Source organism: Artibeus jamaicensis, unplaced genomic scaffold (assembly GCF_021234435.1).
Source record: "Artibeus jamaicensis isolate MK-2021 breed Jamaican fruit bat unplaced genomic scaffold, CSHL_Jam_final contig_797, whole genome shotgun sequence".
NCBI classification, from domain to species: Eukaryota; Metazoa; Chordata; class Mammalia; order Chiroptera; family Phyllostomidae; genus Artibeus; species Artibeus jamaicensis.
Genome location: NW_026521977.1, coordinates 14,101,932 through 14,126,644, shown reverse-complemented (window position 1 = coordinate 14,126,644; position 24,713 = coordinate 14,101,932). Strand labels below are relative to the sequence as shown.

The window sequence follows — 24,713 nt, the reverse complement described above, 5'->3', positions numbered from 1 at the left end:
TATAACATTCTTTGTTTTTCTTTCATGATCATTTTTTCCAATTAGCTCACAAGGCTCTGACTGGATTTTTGGCATAAAGAAGGTAACTCCTTCCTCACTGCACATTGTGCAGTGGGTGGAGAGAGTTAACACACCCTTTATGTGAAGCATTTGGAAAACAATGATTTGTGAGTTTATTATTTGTCTAGCCAAATCTGAATTCCTCAAAATACTCTATTTTTTCCTACTTAGGAAACTATATCATCTTGAATACTATTCAAGCCACTATTAAACTCTTCATCTAGACATGTGTGCTTAATTTGCCAATGTAGGAGTAAATTTTAATTTTGATATGCTTTTAGATAGATAAATTGAAAATATAAAAACATCTCAATGGAAAAATTGTTTTACTGCTCTAATAAATTACTTAAGAAGTTTAAGCTGGCCATTAAAGTCTTAAAAAAAAAAAACCCAATAAACATAGAACTCTAGGGCTGAAAGCTTTGTCCTGAAAGAAATACAATTGGAAATCTGGAAGTCATTTGTTTTATAGTACATCAGCATGACTTGGTTACTTTCACGAACCCAGTTACATATGTGTGTAGCATACAATTTTCTTTGTATTTCATCCCTTTTAATTAATAAGAGGATTATCACTATAGACTACCTTATCAATAAATAATGATTAAGTATTTTTTCTTTATAACTCACAATATCTGAAATATTATAACATAGCGATGAATGCCAGGCACACAAGAATTGAGACACATCATCCGAATGTACTAATTTATTTCTTAATGAGATTGTAAGAAATCACTAAATGGGGATTATGACAGCAGAATTCTGGATAATGAAGGTTTTTGTTTTATATTTAGAGAAACATCTTTATCTATATTGCCTTCTTTTGTTGTCAGATTTTACACAGTCATAAAATTTTAGACAATACAGAACTACGTAAACTTCAGAATTAATGTTCTCTCCTTACTCTTCTGTCCCTAAATTAATTTGTCAGGGAGAATGTCTTTCAAGAGTGTTAATGTTTACATAGACTTCCCTAAAGGTATGCCTACGAACACACCCACATACATACACACTGTACATATCCAGGACGTATGTTTAAGTTCACATGTGTATAGAAGAAATGAGATTATGTTACATATAATTCTGGAACTTGCTTTAATACATATATTGTCAAGAACTTTCCATGTGTGCACATGCAGTGATGCCTTCCTATTTTCAACCATTGATACTGAAACAATCAGATTGTGTTTTATTTATTAGTTTGGTAAAATTGGGAAAAATTAAGGCCTATCTTTAGGCAGGCATGAGAAACAGACCCTCTTTTATCTCGTCAGTGGAAATGGAAATAGTGATGGTAGGGCTTTCCTGGGACTTGAAGCAGTACAGGACCAAGTTTTAACTCACAATACGTTTGGTCCAGGAATTCCACTTCTAGCTTTCTAGTTTATAGGAATACTTTCTCCAAAGTATAAGGATATATGCAAAGAGATATTCATCACAGCTCTCTATCTTTCTCTTTTTTTTTTTGAGACTGGAAACAGTCATTTCTGAGGGCTTTGGAAAATGGTTCTCACCTCCCACTCTGACTTGATGCATTTCTTTGTCCCTCTATTATTTTTTTATTCCCACCCTTCCACTCCTCCCATTTGACAACCCAGTGTGTTCTCTAGATCATATATCTGTTTCTACTTTGTTTTTTCTTTTTTCAGATCCCACATTTTGCTGTGTATAATGTGCACTTTTTTTGCCTAAATTTTTGAGGGAAAAATAGGGGTGTGCATTATACATAGGTAGTATTAATTCTGTATCTATATAAACATTTCTAATTCCTTTACTTATGTGTATGCATTAAAACCATAGCTCTAAAAGGAATAATGGTATTCTTTTACTAGAGCAAAATACAATAATACAAAAAACAAATATCTGAATATAAATAAGTAATTGAATTAAAGAATTAAAAGGAAAGATTTTTTTCCTGAAAGATTGGGCCAAAAATGTGGGTGCGCATTATACATGGGAATGTACATGGCAAAATAGGGTAAGTGAAATCATATGGTATTCGTCTTTCTCTGTCTGCTTTATTTCACTTAGCATAAGCATTCTCTGCATTAAAAAATTAGAAAAGGCAGACAACCTAATGCTTATCAATATAGTGGATTGGCTAAATTAACTCAATTTTTTTAATTTTTCACATTGTTCCAATTGTGAGAAATAAATACATTTAAATTGATTTAGCCAGTCCCCTGTTCCAGACTGGGCTTGTCTGCAGTTTGTGAGCTGGGTCTATGTCTGCCCCATGTGTCTTCCATCCTTTTTGGACCAGTGACCACTGTGACGTGCTCTTCTCATGGTGAAAGGCAGGAATGCAAAAGGGCTGGCCAACCCACAAAAGTGCTATTGAAATTCTTGCTTACATAAAATCTGCCAGCATCTCATACACCAAATCACGTCCCGTGGTGGAGCCTGACGTGAAGGGAGAGAATTCATGCCATTCTCTTTCCCTCTATGGAGGAGGTCACGGGAGAGGAAGTGACCATTAGAAAACAATCTAATTATGGCTAATAATGTGAACTATTTTGGATAGATTCCACAGGTTTCAGGTAAATCTTAGGGACAAAGAAGTCCAATCCAGTCTAGTTGAACTTTAAACTTCAATGTCATACTTGTACTGCTAGTTCCAACTCTTCTGCATCCAACTTCAGCTTGACCCAGAGCCAGCACACCTGAAAAAAGTCTCAGTCCTCTCTCTTCCTTTCTTGGTTTTCCCAATACTGAAGAAAACAGAATAGGACATCTAAGCACTTGTTTTGCATTTGCATTGAATCTTAAGAGTCGATTCTAAGGAAATGAGGGAAGTTGCATTTAAGTTGGTATTACTTAGCATGTATAAAACTGGGATTTTCAGTCAAGAGCAGCCATGTGACTAGGGAAATTGTTATCCCTGCAAGGTATAGTCTGAGTTTGCAGGCCCTGGAAAAGTCCTGTCTTGGTTAAAAAGGTGTACTCTTTGAATTATAATCTGATGGGAGTCTAGGGTTAAGCATTGTTCCACAAGGACTAAACCAAGAGAACATCTTAATCTCTTATATTATCAGTTCAGCTGTCTGGTATCCTGTGTCCTGGTGAGCCAGAACTGGGTGGGTAATGGGAACCCTCCGGTGCGAAGATACTCCTTATACCCACCATATATAATACCAGTTGTAGCTTTTCCAGGAGAAACACGCTAATCAAAATAAGGAAATCATCATTCTGTTCAGTACATAGTGAATAACGTTATTGACTTTAAGCTAGATTTCTGGCTGCTTTTCGTGAGGGAAAAGAATAAGAGTTTTGGAATCAAAGATCCACATTCTAATCCTGATCTGATTCTTCCTAGCTGTGTGACCTTAGGCAGTTACACTCTTATCAATGTCTTCATTAAAAAATTGGGGATTCCAATAACTGCCTGATAACATATTGTGGTTAAATGATTTAATGTACGTAAAGCTTTTAGCCCAAAAGAGGTGTTATCATTTAGAAAAGTGTGAAAGCAGATAACCAATTGATTTAGCATGCCATATGCATGCTTGGTGAGAGAGCATTTGTTACTGCCTCCTGGTAAGTTGGTCACACTCTGCAGAAATATGATTTTGTTTGAGAAGCTCTCTTTTATAGTGCTAATTTTGAAGAACTAGAAGATAATACTGTTTTTATTTTCTAGAATTATATTTTATTGGTTATGCTATTACAGTTGTCCTGATTCTATGCCCCCCACTAAACCCAGCATCCACCTTATATCCTCCCCTTAGGCAATCCCCTCACCATTAATGTCCAGGGGTCATGTGTATAATAAATTCTTTGGCTACTCCATTTCCTGTACCATACTTTACATCCCTATGGCTATTCTGAAACTACCTATTTGTACTTCTTAATCCCCTCACCTCTTTACCCATTCTGCCACATCCCCTTCCCATTTGACAGCCATCAAAATGCCCTCTGTATCCATGATTCTTTCTCTGTTCTTCTTGTGTGCTTAGCTTGTTTTTTAGATTCTTTAGCTTGTTTTGATAGATTTGCATTTTTGCCATTTTATTGTTCATAGTTTTGATCTTCTTTTTCTTAAGTAAGTTCCTTTAACATTTCATATAATAATGGTTTAGTGATGATGAACTTCTTTAGCTTTTTCTTGTCTGGGAAGCTCTTTTTCTGCCCTTTGATTCTAAATAATATCTTTGCTGGGTAGAATAATCTTGGCTGTAGGTTCCTGCTTTTCATGACTTTGACTATTTCTTGCCAATTACTTCTAGACTACAAAGTTTCTTTTGAGAGAGCAGCTGACAGTTTTATGGGAAATCCCCTGTTGGTAACCAACTTCTTTTCTTTTGCTGCTTTTAAGAGTCTCTATCTTTAACCTCTGGAATTTTAATTACAATGTATCTTGGAGTGGGCCCCTGCATTCATCTGGTTTGGGACTCTCTGTTCTTCCTGAGCTTGCATGTCTATTTTCTTCACCAAATTAGGGAAGTTTTCTTTAATTATTTTTTTCAAATAGATTTCTGGTTTCTTGCTGTTTCTCTTCTTCTTCTGGTACCCCTATGATGCAAATGTTGTACATCTTAAAGTTTTCCCAGAGGCTGCTTATCCTATTCTCATTTTTTGGATTCTTTTTTTCTTCTTGTTATTCTGGTTGGTTGTTTTTTCTTCCTTATATTCCAAATCATTGATTTGATTCCTGGCTTCATCCACTGTACTGTTGTTTCTCTATAAATTGTTCTTTATTTCAATTAGTGTATCCTTTGTCTCTCACTTCATCTTTTTTGTGCTGTTGAGGTCCTCATTAAATTCTTTGAGCATCCTTATAACCAGTGTTTTGAACTCTGCATTGATAGATTGCTTATCTCCATTTGTTTAGTTATTTTTCTGGAGGTTTGATCTGTTCTTTCATTTGGACCATTTTTTTTGATTGTCTCATTTTGGCAGCCTCCCTGTGTTTGTTACTATGCATTAGGCAGAACAGCTTTGACTCTGTGTCTGTGGCCCACTGTAGTAGGTGTCCTATGGGGTCCAGTGACACAGCCTCCCCTAGCACCCAAGTTAATTACATCAGGTGTGCCCTTCATGTGGGCTTAGTATACCCTTCTCTTGTAGTTTATCCTTGGGTGCTTTAGGCAGATCAATAGGAGGAATTTACCCAGGCCAGTCAGCTGCAAGGCATGGCTATGACCACTTACCACCAACCTCCACCTTCCATGGAGGATCAGCTATACAGGGGCAGGGTGGTGGTGCTCCAATGTGGTCTGTAGCTGTCCAGTGGGTGCCCTGGCCCGGGGGCTCCTGGATGGGCCAAGATCAACCCCCACCTGTTTTGCCCAGGCCACTCTGCTTGAGCTATAAAGCAATCTGAGATGGCTACTACTTGTGCTGGGCTTAAAGATTCCATGGCAAAGCCACACTGTGAAACTAGGCTAACTGCTGCTAGTGCTGTCCTGGGGCTCACTGGGGCAAGCTGTTTCTCGTTTGATGGGATTTAAGAAGTTGTGCAGCCTGAGCCAACCAGCCATTCATATGGAAAAGCAACTTGGTGGACCCATAAGATGGGTGGGGCAGAGTCTCTGGTGATCTCCAAGGCAGGTCAATCAGTGTTAGAAGGTTGATGGAGTCTCAGGTATGGCACCAGATTGCTAGCTCTGTGGATGGAGTGTTTAGAAAAGGGACAATGGCCTCTGCTTACCTTGATGTCAGACACTTCAGTTTCTCCCTGTATAGCACAGGTGCCTTTCAAGCTGCTATCCCAGTGCTGGAGCTCAGAAGTAGTGAGTCCGAGTAGGTGAGCTCATGTGTGAGTTCTTTAAGAGGAACTACTTGGAGCTCCAGAAGTTTCTTCCACTAACTCAATCCTGGCTGATTTTTGCAATTCTGAGGACTTATCTTTCTGGCACTAGAATCTTGGGTTGGGGGGCCTGGAGTGGGGCTGGGACTCCTCACTCTTGAAATATCCTTCCAAAATTTTTATCTACCTCACATGTGTGAGGGACCAGTTTGTTCTATGTCTGTGCCCCTCCTACCAGTCTGGATGGATGTGGATTCTTTAATTCCATAGTTGTCCAACTTCCATTCTACTCGATTTCTGACAGTCCTGAGAGATGGTTGTTCTATATTTTACTTATAATTTTGCTGTGGTTGTGTGAAGAGGTGACCAATGTCTACCTATGCCACCATCTTGACTGGAATTCTATTGATTGTTTTTAAATGTGTTAGACTAGTTGACTATATGGCAAAAATTTGAAAAGGAAGGAAGAAAGAAAGAAAAATGTTATATTTTGTGAAGCAAGGCCCAGGAAAGCTGATCTTGGATGAAAATCAAGACATACTGATTTTCACCATTATGATTGTTCCCATTTTTAAAATTATTTCCCTGTATTATTCATTATGCCCATGCATGAGTGAGCATGCACACATACACACACACTACATCAGTCAATGCTGTTTCTCCCAGGTGAAGGATAGGCAGTTCTTTGCATAATGCATTTGTTTACTGGGCATCCCTGAATTCAAGCATAATGAGGGATACATTGTTTACATTCTAGCAATGTAAGTACGTTAGTCCAGGGAGTGCATGTGTCTTAGCACCACAGAACTTGTTGCTCATGGCTTACAATCACCAGATGATATCCCAAAGTAACTTTTAATCTTTGGCATTTATCTTCCCAGGAAATCACTCTGCTCCAATGGAAACAGCAAGAGATTTGGAGCCCATGGTAAAAGTCACCAGCTGTCTAGTGAAATTCACTCTTCCCACATATCTTAGTTTCCCTTATAGTTAAATGTGCTCATGTGACTTAGTTTCCTGTAATGCAATTTGAGTAGGAATACTGACTATCATTCTAAACCTGGCCTATACAACTCCCCCAGTGTGTTCTTCCATGTTTCTTCCTACATATAATGATGAGGACCAAGAGGGTTATGGAACCACAAGATGGAAGGAGTTTAGGTCACTGGATGATCACATAGGAGAGCCACTCCACTGATGCAAATGATGCTCCTGGTCCCCATATGTGAGTAAGTAAACTTCTATAATATTAATATACTGGAAGTTTAGGGGCTATTCATCACTGCAGTTTAATCAATCTAATACATGATGGAAAGTCCAAATCTGGTATTTAATTTTTACTACATATGTAGTGTTGGGGTATTCAGTTAACCTCTCTGAGTCTGTTATTTTCCATGTAATATGGATATAATAATAGTTTCATCACAAATTATAATTAAGAATTTAGATAAGGTATGTAAACTGACAAAGTTAAAGCTGTAAGACCTTTCTTTCCCTTTTTTGTTTTGAGCCCAGAAGCATAGGATTAGATTAATCACAGTCTTTAGTCATGAACCACTCCCATCACTGGCTCATGATTAGTTATATTTGTTTTATTTCTTATAATTATTTGTTTTTTATCATTATTTTTTATTTTCAGTAATACAGCAAACACTTGAGGAATCCCTGTTCAACGTAAGGACTCGAAATATCACTTGAAATTCACCTTTGCCCACTCCATTATGAGGTAGGTCACAATCATCTACCATGGCTAGTTGTCAAAGTATAGAAGACCCTATTTTTGGGTTACAGGGCCTTTCATCTGTATACTTAAGGATGTTCCAGTTCCTCTGTCATTGCGATCAGAGTCCAGAGTAAAATAGCAATATGGCATAGCGGAACTTTTAGTTCTAGGTGAGTCTTCTTGGAGAGTAGTACCAACTTCTTACTTGCAGTAATGGGATGAGGTGCCCAGCCTCACAGACGTATGATGATATAAGTGAGTGGCAGAATTTGCTACATGACATGCTTCACATGTTTGTGGGAGCACCGTTCCACCTTGGGGCATAATCAAGAGGCTGGGGTCTAAGCCTCTTGGTTAACCAGAATTGATGGCTTTAAGTATTTGACCAATGCTGATTTCTATGGAGCTTTGCAGGAGGACAGCTCCTTTCCTAAGGGATGAGGCTTGGTCTTGGAAAGTTAATCTTTACTTCTCAATCCTGTTCATCTAAATTCTTTCCCACACTTGGTATTAGCAAACATTATTAATATCATTTGTATTATTTTGCCAGTCTAAAATAGTATCTTGTGTTGTAATTTGTATTCTCCAGTTATCTGGTGAAGCTAAATCTTACCGTGTATTCATGTGTTTTCTTTACCTGCAAGTGCTTGCTCATACCTTTGACCATTCATTATTGGTTTATTAGTCCTTTATTATTGTTAGAAATTCTTTAGATATTGTTATTAATTTTTTATTGGTTATGCATGTTGAAAATATCTTCCAGTTCATAACACATGTTTTCATTTTCTTTAATGTTTCTTGTAATTAACAAGTGGTCTTTAAAATAGTTAAATTCTTTCATGTTTTAATTTACATTGGCACATTTTGTGTTTTAAGAAATCCTTCTGTATCTTAAGGTCAGAAAGAAATTCACCCATACTTTTCAATAAAGTATTTACTTTTCTCATTTAAGTCTTTAATCCATCTGGAATTGATTTTTTTGTGGAGCAGGCAGAAATCCAATTTTATTTTTTCTTGTATGGATAAGCGATTTATGATGGCCTTTCTATGACATCATTTGTATATTCTGGGATTCGAGTTGGACATTCTGCCTTAGTTAAACTCGTGTATGGAACAGAATGGCTCACATTTCTTAGACCAAGTGTCCCCATCATTACCCTAACTGAAAGGAGGGTTCTTTCTCCTCACCAATGATTTTTGTTCTTTAGTGAAGCTATAAACTTCATTTCTTACATTTTTCTCAGTAGCAAAATTATTTGATTTACTTTGCTCTAAATCATTTCTCAGGGTAATTTTCCTGGCCCAAACCATATATTATCGCCCCCAAAGCCTCATTCCCTGATCGCAGTCACTGACTGAAGGTGAAATGTGTGCTTTGAGTGTCTCCTCTCCCTGAGGGGAGGTTCCGTCCAGATCATTCAAAGGTCACTTTGCAGAGGGTATAGGTTTGCATGTTCTGCCAAGTTGGGGAAGGTCACACGGGATCAAGAGTGAAAAGCTGCTGAGACGGTGTTGTCGACATGGCATCTGTGCACCCAGCAAAGTGTGGGGTGGTGTTTAGCCAGGGCTGCGGCCTCTTGATGAAATCCAGATCTCTGTGGTTAGCAAGAACTAGTGGCTTCCAATGATGGTTTTCTTCGGGGAGAGAGGTTTATTCTCAGGAACAAGTAAAAATGCTACTTGACAAAGTTAGCATATATATATATATATATATATATATATACATATATATATATATTTTTGTAAACTCTGAGCCATATCAACATTGGCCACTTTAAAAAAATTAGTCTATTCTTATTATTTTAAAATTATATCTTGGTAAATAAGTTGCTTAAGAAGGGTTTCCCGGGAAGACAACTTCAATCTCTCATTACTATTTTAACAGACTTTTGCACACTTGACAAATGGAATTGATCTAATGCTAGATAAGAGGGGATGCTATAGACACCCAGTAACACAAAGAGAAAACATATGGATTTTTTTCCTGAGCTCCAGAAGGAAAGCCCAATCCATGCTATTATCTGCAATTCTTATTCAGCATATATTCTTCCCTCTGATTCTGCAAACCCATCCTGCTGTTGAGTCAGTCTGTGGTTTAACCAGAGACCTAAATGATAACTCCTGTCCACACAATGACACACCACCTACAAACACAGGCAGTTGCTGTAGAAAAACATTTCTCTTGCAAATTTTTGACAGAACTCATAGTAATGTAGTGAGACACATAATTTGTCTAACAAGTGTTTAAATAAGGAGTTGCTGAAATCTTATATGTCAAGATTCCAGAATGAAATCTTGTGAGCACAATTTTCTGAATGGCAGTGAAATAATCTAGTTTTATTGTTGCTATGGGTCTGAGGAAAGCCTGCTTAATTCATTTCAGTTCAATTCCATTCATCTGTATTTCTGAATATCTAACACACAATTGGTCTATTATACAGACTTTATTGAGCATCTAATACACATAAGATAATGTGCTCTGGGAGGTGATGAAAAGCCATTTCTCGCTGCTTTCATGAGGAGATTAAAAACTTCTTGACAGCCAACAATAAAAATTCTTCTGGTAATTTTCAACAAATAGATTTAGTGGAAGTATTTCAGGGGATCATAGAATGATAAAATTATTTTATCTTGTAATTTATAACACTCACCTAAGCAAATAGCCATTTAAGCAAAATTCATTCAGTCATTGATGACTTAAATGTACATGTGTGATATTTATTTTTATAAAATATATGACAAAGTAAATATTGCAAGTCCATAAGAACAGTTCTGACTATGTACATCCTTGTTTATACCTTTGAGAAGCTGTTAATAGTTTAAATTTGAGTAATCGTAAATAAGCGTTATTATCTTTGGAATACCCTAAGAAATATTATTGGAGAATTAATGAACATGTTATAGAAATTAGTCTTTTATTATTTCATCTATGAAGAATCTGTTAATTTTTACTGCATATCAAACATACAATTGGTTTGTCTTAGAGCGAATGGGATAGTTAAATATATACAATTGAATGGCATGTTAAAATATTCAATATGCTATATCTTACAGTTTTAATAAATCCCATGGTTGGCAATAAAGTTTTCTTAGAGAAATATGATTTCTACTGCAAAAGGATTACCCAACCAAAGTTGGGGAATCCTTTCAAACTCAAGCTATTTATTGAAAATGTCCTCAGTCACAGTAAAAGCAGTAAGTTTTTTATAACATAAAAAAAATAGTAGGGAGACAAGGCTTAGGAATAAAAAATATGTATAAAATTTAATAATGTAATATTTAATAAGATAATACATTAAACTTATATAATAAATTATATAATAATAGAAGAGAAAACATAATGTTTTGTATATTGTAGATTTTATACTTATTATATATGTATATAATGTATATACATTCATTTACATATGTTAGTCCAGAGGCCAAAAATGTGGGAAATTTGGATCTTTTGGCGAATTTCTCTAGCAGGAACTAGCATTCTGTGTGCTGGTGACATTATAGAGACAACTACTTATCCTCCCTGTTGGTAAGAATGACTCCTTCTCAAGGTCTCAAAAGCATCTGATTGGTTGAGAATTGGTCCTAGACCTTTCTTGACAGAACCAGAGTCTGGTCCAGAATTGGAGGTGGGCATATACAAAGGTGGAATTTTCAGAAACCTCAAACACAGTGAGGGAAAGGTAATTCTCTCCCTCCCAGATTGGATGACTACTGAGAAGAAGGTAATGCTGAGACCCGCCTACTCAAGCAAGATGGACACTGTCATGCTACAGAGATGAAGGAGAATGAGGGCCCAATAGGGGATGTTGAATTTGAAGGAGAATTAGAAGGCCATTATGGTTGATGATAGATGGGGTAAAAATGAAGTGTTCCCAGAGAACACACCAAATTAAAGAACACAAAAGGTAAAATAAGATGACCTCATAAAAGTTAAACTATAAAATGAACCCTTTAGTTTAATGGGTCAGAAATAGGCGGAATTATGTAAAAGAGACAGAGTGCTGTTCAGGCCAGTAAGACAGAACTGAACCTGAGTGAAGGCATTACCTTATCTATAGAAAAAATGTGCCATTTAGAAGGAATGTCAGCCAGCAAAGAAGAAGCAGAGAGACACAAGCCAGAGATGGGAGTGCCCTTATGAGCTGGTATAAGTATGTTTTTCTCACAGGCAGATGTACTGTGGAAGCAAGCACACTGGTGTCATTAAATGTACCAATCACCAGAGTTGACCACAGGAAACTCACTATTTTGCTTGCCAAGTTGCTTTCAGGTAAATTGGCTTCCCCAATGATCTTTCTACAGGGAGAGAATGTGCAACAGAAAGAGATTGTTCACCAGTTTTATTTCTCTGGTTTATATTTGGCTTATCTATACACTTCAGCACTCATTTTCATCCCAAATATTGGTTGGCCAAAAAGTTCTTTGGCTCTAGTAGTGCTTAGCTGTCTTTAACTTCATTTGAAACAATTTTGAAATAACATAAAAAAATAGTAGGGAGACAAGGCTTAGGAATAAAAAAATATATAAAATTTAATAATGTAATATTTAATAAGAATAAATTAAAATTATATAATAAATTATATAATAATAGAAGAGAAAACATAATGTTTTGTTTTCTCTTCTTGTTTAGATTGTACTGTGACAGCTGTCATATCAGTATGCATTAAAAAAATTAAAATCTGAATTTTTGTGTAGCCATTTTAATATTGAAGATGGAAGTAAGTATACATTTTCAGTATATTATGTTTTATGATTTCAAGAAAGTTAAAAAAAGCAACTGAGAAACAAAAACAAAAAGCAAAAAGCAATTTGTGCAGTGTATGGAGAAAGTGCTGTGACTGATTAATGTTTCAAAAGTGGATTGTGAAGTTGCATGCTGGAGACTTCTTACTGGACCATGCTCCATGGCGTGGTAGACCAGTAGAAGTTGATAGTGATCAAATTGAGACATTCATCGAGAACAATCAATGTTATGCCATGTGGGAGACAGCCAGCTTAATCAAAATATCCAAATCAATAAAGTTATTGGTGAAAATGAGAAGTGTATCTTTTATTTTACAGAAAAAAGTAAATGGCCTTTTTAGCCTACCTAATGTAATCAAATCTGAAAAATTACTAAGGCCAAATTACTAACAAGGTAAGTTTTGAGAAATGGGTTGCAATGAAATGATGGTAACTGAAGCCATGCAACAAGGATTTATAGCATGAAAGGTGGTGAAGGCATAAACAAAAGAATATTTATGCACAGCCCATGGGCCCAGATGACTATGTGGGGATTGACTTAGGGAGGGGAGAGGGTGGGGCTGGGTGGAGGTGGGGAAAGGGAGAAAAAGCAGGAACAGCTTCAATAGCATAAAAAAAAATTTAAAGTTATAAAAAGAAATGTCTTAATAATAATACTCTTTTATACTTGTGTAGCGTCTTAAAATTTTTAGAACATTTTCACTTCATTATCTCATTTGACTATTTTGTGAGGGAAGCAAAAATTCCCAAACCGACTTGAAAGTAGAGATATTAGCATGCGATTTACAAGTAAGACAGGGCAGAGAGAGTATTTCTTCTACTATTCAGCGTTTTTCCATTGGTCGACACTTTCTATAGTTTCCTCAGCATTCTGCTGATCACCATTGGGTGTGTGTAAATGGTGAGTGAAATACTGCTCTGGCCCTCAAAGAGCTGGTGGCGCTACAAAGTGCTATACATTTACACAATTTATTTTGTATTTAAGCTTTAAGAGGGATCAATTTGGTCCTTCACTAATCCATTCTAAGCCCTATAAAACCAACATTTATAAAACATATGAAAACATAATAAATAAAATGGTATTATTTAATTCTCCTATAACCCCACATATATATTTTACATACGCACCAAAATTGATGTCAACTCCATTATTTCCTAATTGTTTTCACTTTTGTTCTTTTCTCATTTTGATCTTTATTTTATTTTCTTCATTTTTGGCTTTGGAAGGTTCTTGGCTGCTTATACTTTAAAAGAGGGGCCTAGCACAGTGTCACCGCCATCATAGTTTATTGGCCGAAGCAAGTCACAAGGCCATCAGATTCAAGGGGAGGGAAGTAAATGCCAGCTTCCAATGAATGAAGCAGCAGAGAATTGGTAGCTGTCTTTAATTCATTGAAACGTAGATAATTATTTGATTACTACTTCTTTTCACTAGGCTTCATGCTCTAAGATAGCATGGGTAATATCTATCATTGCTCAACATAGTCAACACCTGTGTCCAGCACTAGTACCAAAAATAAATGACAGGGTCAATGGACGTGAGGAAAACATGAGGAAAGCACATACTTAGTTTAAATATTACCTCCTCTCCATCTTATGAAAGGCATTTCTAAGGGATCATAGAACTCTTTCTTCTTGAGCTCTGATAAGGACTTAATATTCTGCTTGACACAGTGATGTAGGTAGTCTTTACCAACCAAAGTTGTCATGCATTATATCACTGTAAACAGGAGTCCCAGACAAGGCTTTGGGGAGGTAGATTGAGCTAGGCTTGGAAAGATATATAAGATTTGGAAAGGCAGAAAAAAGAGATAAGACCTCTATTAGCATATATTGTTCCACTAGATGAATTAGAACAAGGTGTCCCTCTTGGCAGATGAATAACAAACAAACAAAAAATGCTTTCTTTTTTTTATGGAGGTTTTCCCCTTTGGTTTGTGAGCAGACTGCAACTTGTGTGTGAAGAAAAAGGAGCCCTTTTTTTTTTTTTCAGGCAGATGACATTCTGGTACAGGGAATGTGACTGGATCTATTGCTTTGATGGAGTGCACAAACTTCCCAGGAGGAGAAGATGACTTTGAGAGGGTATTTGGATATGAGTAATTGCAGGGAAACATAAATGAAGGTTATTCTTGAATTCTTCATTTTCAACTCAAGAGCTCCTTCTTCTTATAAGCAATGGTCTTTCAAATTGAAGATTCATACCTACAATTCTTTATTTTAGGACCAGTTTTTTCTACCCTGAGATCAGCTGGGGTCACAATGAGGGCTAGCAAGCATCCAACAATAATTATGCTTCTTTCATGTCAAACCACCAAGTGAAAAATGAAAGCACCAATCGACCAGATGTTTTGTCTACATCAAGACAAACTATTAGTTAGACTAAATCAACACTTCTCGTCCTCTTTGATTGTCTTGCCAAAGTGTAGGGGAATCCCTAATCAATGGAAAGACCACAACTTGAGCATTTGGTTGCTAAAGCCAAGGAGATATATTTAGCCTGTTGACAGATGCTTTCACTTTTCAACCAGATGTTGGGGCAATAGAACCACACTAATATATAAAATGTAGAATTTTGCATCAAAATGTGTCAACTTTTTAGTATATGTATGATCTAATAGGTTAGACAAACTTTTATGATACAAATCCTCTTAAAATTCTATTTTCTTCATGCTTTGAATTCAGAAATACATCCATTACTTTTGGGAAGAATCTTAGCCTCATATTCAAGATTCTCAATTGAACTACCATCTTTCTCTTATCCCACTGCTTTAAATTTTACATATTCTAGACTGGGTTTCTCAGTGTTGGCACTATTGACATTGTGGGTCAGATACTTCTTTGTCTTGGGAATTTTCCTCTGCACTGTAGGGTGCTTAATAGGGTCCTTACCCCTTTCCTCATGCCGCACTCTAATCCCCTGATTAATGTGGTTCTTCCTCTTTCGTAATCTTTTTGTTGGAAAGTGGAGTGAATAATGTGTTGGTACAGTTTTTCCTTACTACCAAGATCTGGGAGGGAGATAAGAAGAAAAGAGGGCAAACAGACCAGGAGAAGGAGAAAAAGCGTGGATTCATTGGACTCATTTTGATCCATCATGATAATAGGACAAAGACTACTTGCTATATCTCACTTTACACTTAATGAAATGGTCTAATATACACCAAGCTGGGTTCTCTCATTCAGTGCTCATCAAAATCCTATGAAATAAGGACCATTAAATCCATTTCACAGAGAAGAAAACTGAGGTCCAGGAAATGTCACTCATTTGCCACATAGAACCTAGATAACAAAGTGAGCAGCCATGGTTCAGTTCCAGGCAGGTAGTGTCTATGAGTTCTAATACTATTTCAAAGTGTATAATGCTCTAAGAGATAGTATCCTTAAGATGATTTGCTTTGGTTTCGTCTTCCTGTTATTAAATGTTGGATCACCTGAGACAAAAAGCCAATCGAAATTTCATTTCTCTGTGTATTTCTATTCCAGGGCTTTCATTTGCCTTTAATGACTTTCTCAGGCCTTCCTCTTGAGAGTGAGACCTTCCAGGGCTGAGCTCAGCCCAAACATGAAACTTTTGGGAAAGAGTTAGGAAAGTCTGTTCAGCTGTTTTTGTAGAAGGAGGAAAAAATAGTTATAAAGTACCTTTTCCTTTATTCCAAAACATAACTTAGTGTTTAGACGTTCAAATTAGCATGCTATCAGAACTTTGTAAGGAAGTGCAGAATTAGTTGCAAAAGACTTGAATGTAAGACTCTTCCCTCTTTTTCCCTTACAGAGCAGCATAGGTTTGTGTGAAGCAAACTCTCTTCAGATGGCTGGTGAAATTGTGGTGGAATGGGCTGATGGTGCCCTGCACAGTAAGCTGGTCAGCCATGGAAAATTTTGGTTCTCATGTGTGTCTTATTCTATTCATGCTTCCTTTGACCTCTCCCTGACAGAGGCTTCTCCAGGTTTGCTAATCAATGGATAAAACTCACCAATGAGTGCTGACTAGAGCACTCAACCAGGACCATTCATTCAACCATTCAAATATTTTTGTTGAATTCCTACATTATTTTATTTATTTACCTCAACAACCCTATGAGTGTATCTTATCATCACCAATTTACATAAAAGGAACCCAGGGTGTGGTTAGAATGTGTTAACTGCCCTTGGAAATTAATATTGTGAGTGTAGAACCAAAATTCAACCCAGAGTTTTGCCTGTTTGCAAAGCCCATGCTTTTATCCACAGTAAATCATTGCTTTCTGGTATTCAAGTGCTGCTGGGAGACCTTGCTTATTGTTTATGTTACAGAAGGAAGAGTTGGAGGAACTGGGGGTATTGAGCCTGGACACAGAAGCTGTCAGGTCTTTGATTAATGTGGAGTGAATAGGGACAGATGGGGGCTGTGGATCCCTGTTGAAGCCACATGATGAGAGATTTCAGTTCAATATATAGAAGGACTTTCTAAGAGTTAGAACTCCCCAACAGACAAATTCACTCCCCCGAGTGAAGAAACAGCTCCATAATTTGAGGCATCTAATTGTGGCCTGGATAGTCACTTGGCAGGGCTGTGATATTATAGGGAAGGTTCAGGCAGGTGTTGAATAAGTGAGTAGGACGAGCTTGGCCCTCCAGGCTGTGATTCTATGATTCTCTGGTCTTAATATCATGAATTTATATGACCCAGAATAAGTTTTTTCCACCTGTTTAGCCCTTAGATTCTCAATTTTTGAAGTTTATTTCTAGCTCTACTCTTCTCAGGCCCTGCAGTTCTCAAAGCAAAACTACAACTAAGGATGCAATAAAAAGTACAGGTTTATTACTGTTTTAGCCTGACAGAGTTTAACATAATGTTGATATCTTGGGTTTCAAGCTCAGGTTGCCTAACTCAATCCTGGACACTTGAGTCTGGAGTCTTCTTTTGCTAATGCCTTCTTTTTTTTTAAAGTCAGTTAAATCCCAAATTTGCTTTATTTAGCTCCATGAGTCACTGAGGAATACCTCTCTCAAAATATCCCTGAAGTCCTGATTGAAAGACTTCCTGGCCCTTTCAGAACTAGGGTTCCACTGGAGGATGGGATGAGACAGATCGGGAGAGAGTGGTAGCCAGAGGTGGGACTGTGGCAAGGCTGGAGGTCAGGGAAAGGCAACAGAGAAAAACCAGCATAGCCTTATGGTGACACTTCGGAAAGGTGGGCAAACTGTTTACAAGTAACCCTTGTGAAGGGTCGTTGCAAGGATTAGGTGTGTTAAATACATATGACATACTTTGAATAGTGTGCTGGCCACACAAAAGTAGTATGAAAATATTGTCAATGGTTTTATTATTACTATTAATCTATGAATCTAGGACAGTGATTGCATTTAATAAATATTTGTGGAATGGACAGAAAAATAAATCGATAGCTCTTTGACAAATAGTTTAATAATAATTGAAAAGCAAAGTGGTGGCTGCACATTTGGGTAACGGCAAGATTTTTCCAGGGGAAATGGGAAAGCCCTGTAAACCCTGACATTCTGTTAATATTATGTTGTTATTTTAACTGTCAGTCCAGATTTCTCGCTGCTCTTCTTTTTTTTATGATGAAATGTGGAAATTTGGAGGGTCTATGGAAAATGTGATTATGGAATAAGTATTTACCATTAGTATGGCTTTTGCTAAATTCTGAGTCTGAATGAGTTTTTGTTTGAGCCAAACAGTTAAAAATTGTTCTATTTCTAAAGTTCCTCAAGTGACCAAAATGCCTCTAGTTAGAAAAGAAATGAATACTGGTTATTCATTTCTTATTGTTATTGCTAAATATATGCACATATTTAGGTTCACTGGGTTAAATTTTCTGCTTTTCTGTTGAAGAGTATGTAGAGTCAAGTCCTTTCCGGGCATGTGTTGCAGGGGTCACTGTGCCCTATCTTCAGTCCTTGTTCAACTAACCCCAGACCTCCTTCCTCGCAGCCCAGGTTGAGGCTGTGTGGGGAGAAACAGGTGAGCTAGAGAATTGTCAAATTGCTTCTCACTTTGGGAAGCTGAAGAGCTTACGGCAATGTCCCCAGGTGCTCTCAGTGAAGCCCGCTTACCTATGAGCTGAGACGGGGCTTGGATCAGTCTACCTGCCCTGGCAGGCTCATGACCAGGAGGCCATAAAGGACTTCCAGACATTTAGAGACAGCAGATCACATAGTGAGCAGGGTTATATAAAGAGGCTCAGGTTGTCACCCTAATGCTTTCCATATTGAGATCACCACAATCAGGGACTGGCCTTCAGTCTTGCAGGCCTGAGGACCAGACTTTTCCAGGGTACCCAGGACCAAATATGTGGTTAGTACTCAAATATTAGAAACGTATATTCCTATTTACTCTCACTTGGTAGCCCTCCTGTCAAGTTTTGAGCGTTCTCTTGCTGTAACCACCTAGGCACTGAAATTTCCAAGTTTCTTTCATGCTCAAGGTATAAAGCAAAGGCACTGTTAACATTTGGAAATGAAGGATAAGCGTGTTTGCGGACAGTTACTTTCTGCTGCAGCATCCATTCTGTTGGCCCAAATAGGGAGCGATGTTTGCAGTGTAAACATATGCACAGCATCTTCTCTAAGATGAATGGAAACGAAAGTGTATTTGGTTTCTCAGGAGCCTGTCTAGAATGGGGAAGTCAATACTGGTTTGTAGACATATACAGAATGTCTCAGGCTTATTCGAAACCCACCTTTTCACTTCAACCTAAGAACATAGCAGATACCCTTTCTTAAAAAAAATGCCTGCGAAGAGATACCCATGGCTAAGATGGTGTGATAATAGTGGTACTTACTTGTGCTCAGTATTGTAGTAGGTCCCCTCCATACATTGGTTTATCAAATCTTCACCAGAACCTTGCACACTGTGTTGTAATTCCCACTGCACAGTGGAGGAAACCAAGGCTCCAAGAGGTTACACAGTTTGCTTAGGTTCTGCAGCTAATAAACTGCAGCACAATGTGAATCAGAATTCCGCTTCTACTTCTTCTGCTCCTAACAGCAAGAGCAGAGGGACAGAGAGAGCCAAGCAGGAAACAGGAGAGAAAGAGCTTGGCTAAGGCAAGAGGGAGGGGGAAACCAGGGCATAACTGACACTTGAAGGGGCGGCAGAAACATGCCTCAGAACAAAGGGAACCCACTAGGTTCGCTGCGCTTTATAATTTAACCCGTAGTCGAATCATGTGGAAAGTGTTAGTGGTTTGACTCAGTGGGACTGCCAGCGAAACATACATTTAGAAAGTTGAAGGAGGCACCCCAGTGTTTGCTTCGTCTTGGGATAAGGGCTGGGCAAAGATCAAAGCAAGAGAAGACGTTCAGGAAACACTGGTCTAACTGCGTGCAGGAGGAAACTTTTCACAACTGGAAAATGCAAGCCCTCTTCGCCAACCCCAGAGCATGGAGGCTTTCCCTCATTAATCACGACTGTCAGGCTCCTCTCTGTAAACAGCAAGCTGTGGACATACAAAATATCTTCTGTTGCTCATGGAAAAGCAAAAGAGGGCGATGGTGAAACATACAAGTCATCGGAGTAAATGTTCGTTAGTGTCAAAAGCAGATGCTCTGTGACCTTACCAAATATGTGGCAATGAAAAATTCTGCAGTCGTTGGAAAGCCTCAAAAGTTTTATATTTAGATATAGCTCATTTACTCTACTTAAAGCTCCTATGAAGAAAAATAAAAAATGGAGATGCAATGATAATGCTAGAGGTCATTAATAAAAGGAAGATATCTAAACCTCAGTGTAATCACAGTAGTTTTTGTGTATTAGTCAATCATGTGATGCATTTCTGTGATTGAGTGAAAATCTCCACTTTCACCGGTCTGTCCATCAAATAGGGTAGACGGGGCTTGGGCTGGTGGGCTTGAGGTGCGTCAAGTCAGAGGGGTTGGCCAGGGTCCACATATTGCCTCATGTGTCAGGAGAGCAACCCAATTCGATTCATGCATATCCAGCTACCTTGGCGGGGGAGCGTAAAGTAGTCAGGAATCTGAGAGAGGCACTACTAACATCAGATCCAAAGGGGGAGGGAGAGAAGAAATGGAGCCGAGTTGGGGCGTTGGATCAAAGCGCAGGGTTGGGAAGAATGAAGCTTTATTCTTGAACGAAAGCAATAATAGGACACATTCACAAGGATCAAGGTCAGGTCACGCTTTCTTTCTGCCACCAAGCCTCTGCCATCTCTAGTCAGCATGACTAGTAGCCTTCCTATGTCTCTTGCTGCCCACTCCCAGAGTGTGTAAATGAGATCACATCACTCCTCTCCTTGCATCTCTGGTGCATTGAAATTAGAATATTATCCAACTGGAAATTAGATAATTATACTATCTAAATCTCATTTCTTAATATCCCAGTATATGCTCTCCTTAGACCTCCAGTTCATTGAAATTAGAATGATATCCACATTTCTCATGATGGCCATCTAGTTTCTAGGTTCCCTGACTCCGCTGGTTCTCTCTGACTTCAAGCTCGTTAACTCCTTCTCTGATTTACTATGCTGTGGTCACGCTGGCTTCCCTACTCCTCCTTAACAAGCATAAAAACTTCTGTGCGCTTGAAGGATTTTTTTCTCTTACCATTCTTCTACCAAGAACACTCTCTTCCTCTAATCTTAAGATTCCTGTCATTGTACTCAAGATTTAAGGCTCATTTCAAAGATCTCCTACTTATTCAGAGAGGTCTTTCTTAACTGCTTTACCTAAAACAGTATACATATCACTGCCTAACATTCTATTATATATATATATTTAGTTTACTCGTTATCTCTTTCTCCATTAGAGGAGTCCTAATGAATTCATTAAATTTTTACATTCATTAAATGCTACATCAAGGAGGGCATGGATTTTTTTTTGGCTGCTATATCCTGGAACAGTGACTGCTACATAGTAAGCATTCAACAAATTCTTTTTTAAGGAATGAATACGTGAGTGACAGGCAGACTTGCAAGGGAAGGGGTGCCTGGACAAAGAGTCTTTATATCTGGGTCAGTCCTGACTAACTTTTCTAGCTGCGACGACTGGGCTACTGTCTGCAAGTCGTGGATACCATGAACTTTCCCGACAGGTCGGCATCCGTGACATGTGTTGTGACCACGTGTGCTAACGCATGTGAAAGTGCTCGGAAAATATGATATTTAGCAAGAAGCCAGTGGCTCTTGGGCAAAAAGTCAGCCGCATGCATGACGGTCTAAGACATTTATACTTCGCCCAATGTAAAGCAGAGAAAAAAGGTTCTTTGAAAGAAATTGGGTTTGAATTTTTCCACTTAAGAAAATTATATAAGGAAAATGTTTGTTTCACAGGCCATTCATCAAAGATCCTAGAATAGGAACAGAGTTCAGAAATATATCTGGTTTCCTGCCTTTGGAAAGGAACGGCACTGTTCCTGGTTAAAACGGCAGCACAGGAGTTAGACTGCCTGCCTTTGACTCCATTCCAGTCTGGCTGTGAGACATTGGGTAAGTCACTTAACCTCTCTGGGCCTAAGTTTCCTCATACAAAGAGTTCAGAGAACATGACATCTATTTGAAATACAATCCTGGGAGAGTTATATAAAATAATGTTTGGAAATCATTTTGAGCAGTGCCCCTTTAATAAATATTAGCTACTGTTATCTTCATTTTGCAACAAAGTGATGGAATTTTACAACACTAGAGGAACTTTTTCAAGGTGGCCCAGCTAACATATGGTGGGGCAAGATCTGGAACCCACAACTTCTGTCGCTTGAAGTGCTGTTGGATAGATTTAAGCATTTTAAAAAGACTTAAGCAATTAAGCATATTTAACACCTAAAATAGACATCAGCTCCAAAACAAGGTATTATTGTAATAGTTTGTGTAAAGAAAAAAAATATGTACAAAGATACGGGTGAAAAGTGATAAAAGAATGAACACCAAAGTGCAAATGGTTTGTGTACAGCGGGGGAGTTTGAACATATGAACAATTTTATCTTCTTTGTGTTATGCTGTTTATCATGTTATTAGAATTCAGCAGGTATGAACTATATAACCAAAAAAAAGTTATTTAAAAAGCAAAACAACAACAACTCCAGCAATGACACTGCTATGTCTCTTAAAAGTGTGATTATATCAATCCTTATATCTTTTACAGTGGCTCACATTTCCAGACAGTTCTGGTTTAGACTCTCGCCAAGCTCCCATAGAACCTGCCCATGTGCCAGTCCCCCAAGTTGTCACACTAATTCTGTGTTTCGGCGTCATTTTCCTCACATGTGCATATACTGTTTCTATCCCAGGCACCTCATATGGTGGCACTGTAAAAATGTTTGATGAATGACAGAGCCATTGGGATTCTGACTCAAGAGAAAGTATTTTTGAGGACTATCCCAATTCCAAAATTATGAAGATGATTCACAGAATCATCTGTACTAGTGAATTATTGATATGCGTTTCTGTATTTCATTTCTCACCAAGACTTATGTTGTTTTTTCTTTTACAATAGAACATTTATAAACCATAGTTCACATTTATGTTTCATACCTAAGTATTCTTTATCAAGAAGATTTCAATAATCATCCTCTGTAAAGTGCCCTAAAGAAATTTGACCATATTATCCTTTAGGTTGGTTTCATGTTTAAGGGGTTTTCATGGACATTTTTATTACTTGTTCAAATGATTTATAATCTAAGTTTCAGGCTTTTCTCAGAAAGCTTTGAGCCTGTTTCTTTAGCAGAGTTATATACAAGAGTTTAAAAGGCAGTGAAACTCACTTGAACCCTGGGCTTGCCTCTGGGTGCTGCCATCCATGACATGCCTGCTTCTACCGGCTTCCGTGAGCGTGGCTTTGGTTGCCCCAGAGGCTAACATGGCCTGGTGTTCTTTATCGGGGCTAGAGATAGAAAGATACCTATCTTCAAAGGAGACAGTCTTCAAAGTAGGCATGTGGACGTTTTCACATGGTCAGACTGGGAGCACAAGGGTTAGTGGTATTAAACTGTGACTCATATAGAGAAAGCATCAATGAGGAGTTTGCAAACAGAGGCGCCACTCAGCGTCTGACTGACATTAGTCAGACATCTAAACTGCTGTAGGAGGTGGGCTGACTGGCCCACAGGGAACAGCATTTGGAGTGGACAGCTGTCAGCCTCACTGGACCACAACACTTCACGTTCTTCTTTTGTTTGATTATATATCTCACTAGACAATGACTACTTTAAAATGTGACAACATAGCAAAGTATATAAGACAACACACAGTTTTAACCTTGGGAAAATTACCTAGGATTTCTATGCCTAAGTTATAAATATAATGATAACAATAATAACAGTAACAAGTAATATTTATAGAGAATCCACTCTGTGTCAGGTGCTATTATAAGCATTTGGCATGTACCATTTTTTTTTATAAAATGCTTCCCTCATACAGTTTATTGCTGGAATTAAAGGAAACAGCTCTTGCAAAGTTCTTAGCAGAGGGCCTGACCAATAATACGAGTTTTCAAAGAAGTTAGCTATTTCATTGTTATTGTAAATAATAGTGATGAATGCATCTTTCTTCAACTAAGAATCTAAGAGGCTTTAAAATTTTTTGGCTAGATGCAGTTCCAAGGCTTTGTCATATCCCAGAAATACCCATAACCTAACCCAGGGCCTGAAGCATATTAAGTGACTGACAAATATTTATAAAAATAACAAATATTCTAAGTCATATGGATATTTTTGTAAGTAGATTTCTCAGGAAAGAAAGTATGTAGTTTTCATCAGATTCTCAGTATGTTTCATGATATAAGAAATAAAGAACCACTACGTTGAAAAAGAATTTGTCATCGTGTAAGTAATGAAGTCCTAACAAGTATAACTGGGAAGCAGGGAGGACAGATCCGAGTGGCGCTGGCCCCCCCACCCTGGGAGGACTCAGAAGGGCCTTGCGGTGCTCTCCTGAGTTCTCAGTCCAAGAGGCATTTACATAACACTCTGGGATTACTGGCTGTTCATCTGGCATGAAAGGATGATTCAACGTCAGATCATTTCATTCTGGTTTTGTAGGAGTCACTGACTGTTAGCACTGGAAAGAACCTCGTCCATGACCTATGTCAGGGTTTTTAAATTTGGACCAGAAGTGTCACCGTTCTCCACCCTGAAATCCTGGAACACATCTCTGCGTGGGGTCGGCAGTCTTTACATCTGCGTCTTTGAAATCATGCTAATTAGTACTGTATTTAAACCAATTGCAACCATTAGCAACTGGTTTAAATTAGTTTATGTGAGGAAACAGGTTTCCATCCATATCAAGCATTTCATATCTTCCTATCACAGCTGGGAAAATCAAGGAGATGACATTTAATACGTCCAAGGATTAGACTTGAGCACTGTAGAGTGAGAGATATGAAAATTCTGAGATACGAGGGTTGTGACTACAAACTACAATCATTTAAGTACCAAATATGTCTTTTGCTTATGCTGCTACTTTATGCTCATCTTTCCTATAA

At 38.0% G+C, this 24,713-nt stretch overlaps 1 long non-coding RNA gene across 3 annotated transcripts in view; it reads left to right on the top strand.

Moving 5' to 3' along the window:
- LOC119049901 (uncharacterized) overlaps positions 1–24,713 on the top strand; it is a 237,696-nt gene that overhangs the window by 192,415 nt on the left and 20,568 nt on the right. For 2 of the 3 annotated variants that reach the window (XR_008392953.1, XR_008392952.1), the window contains one exon: positions 21,569–21,724. The exons of the other annotated variant lie outside the window; for it this stretch is intronic. This is a non-coding gene — a long non-coding RNA (uncharacterized LOC119049901). The remainder of the gene's footprint in view (positions 1–21,568; positions 21,725–24,713) is intronic. 3 annotated transcript variants of the gene reach the window in all.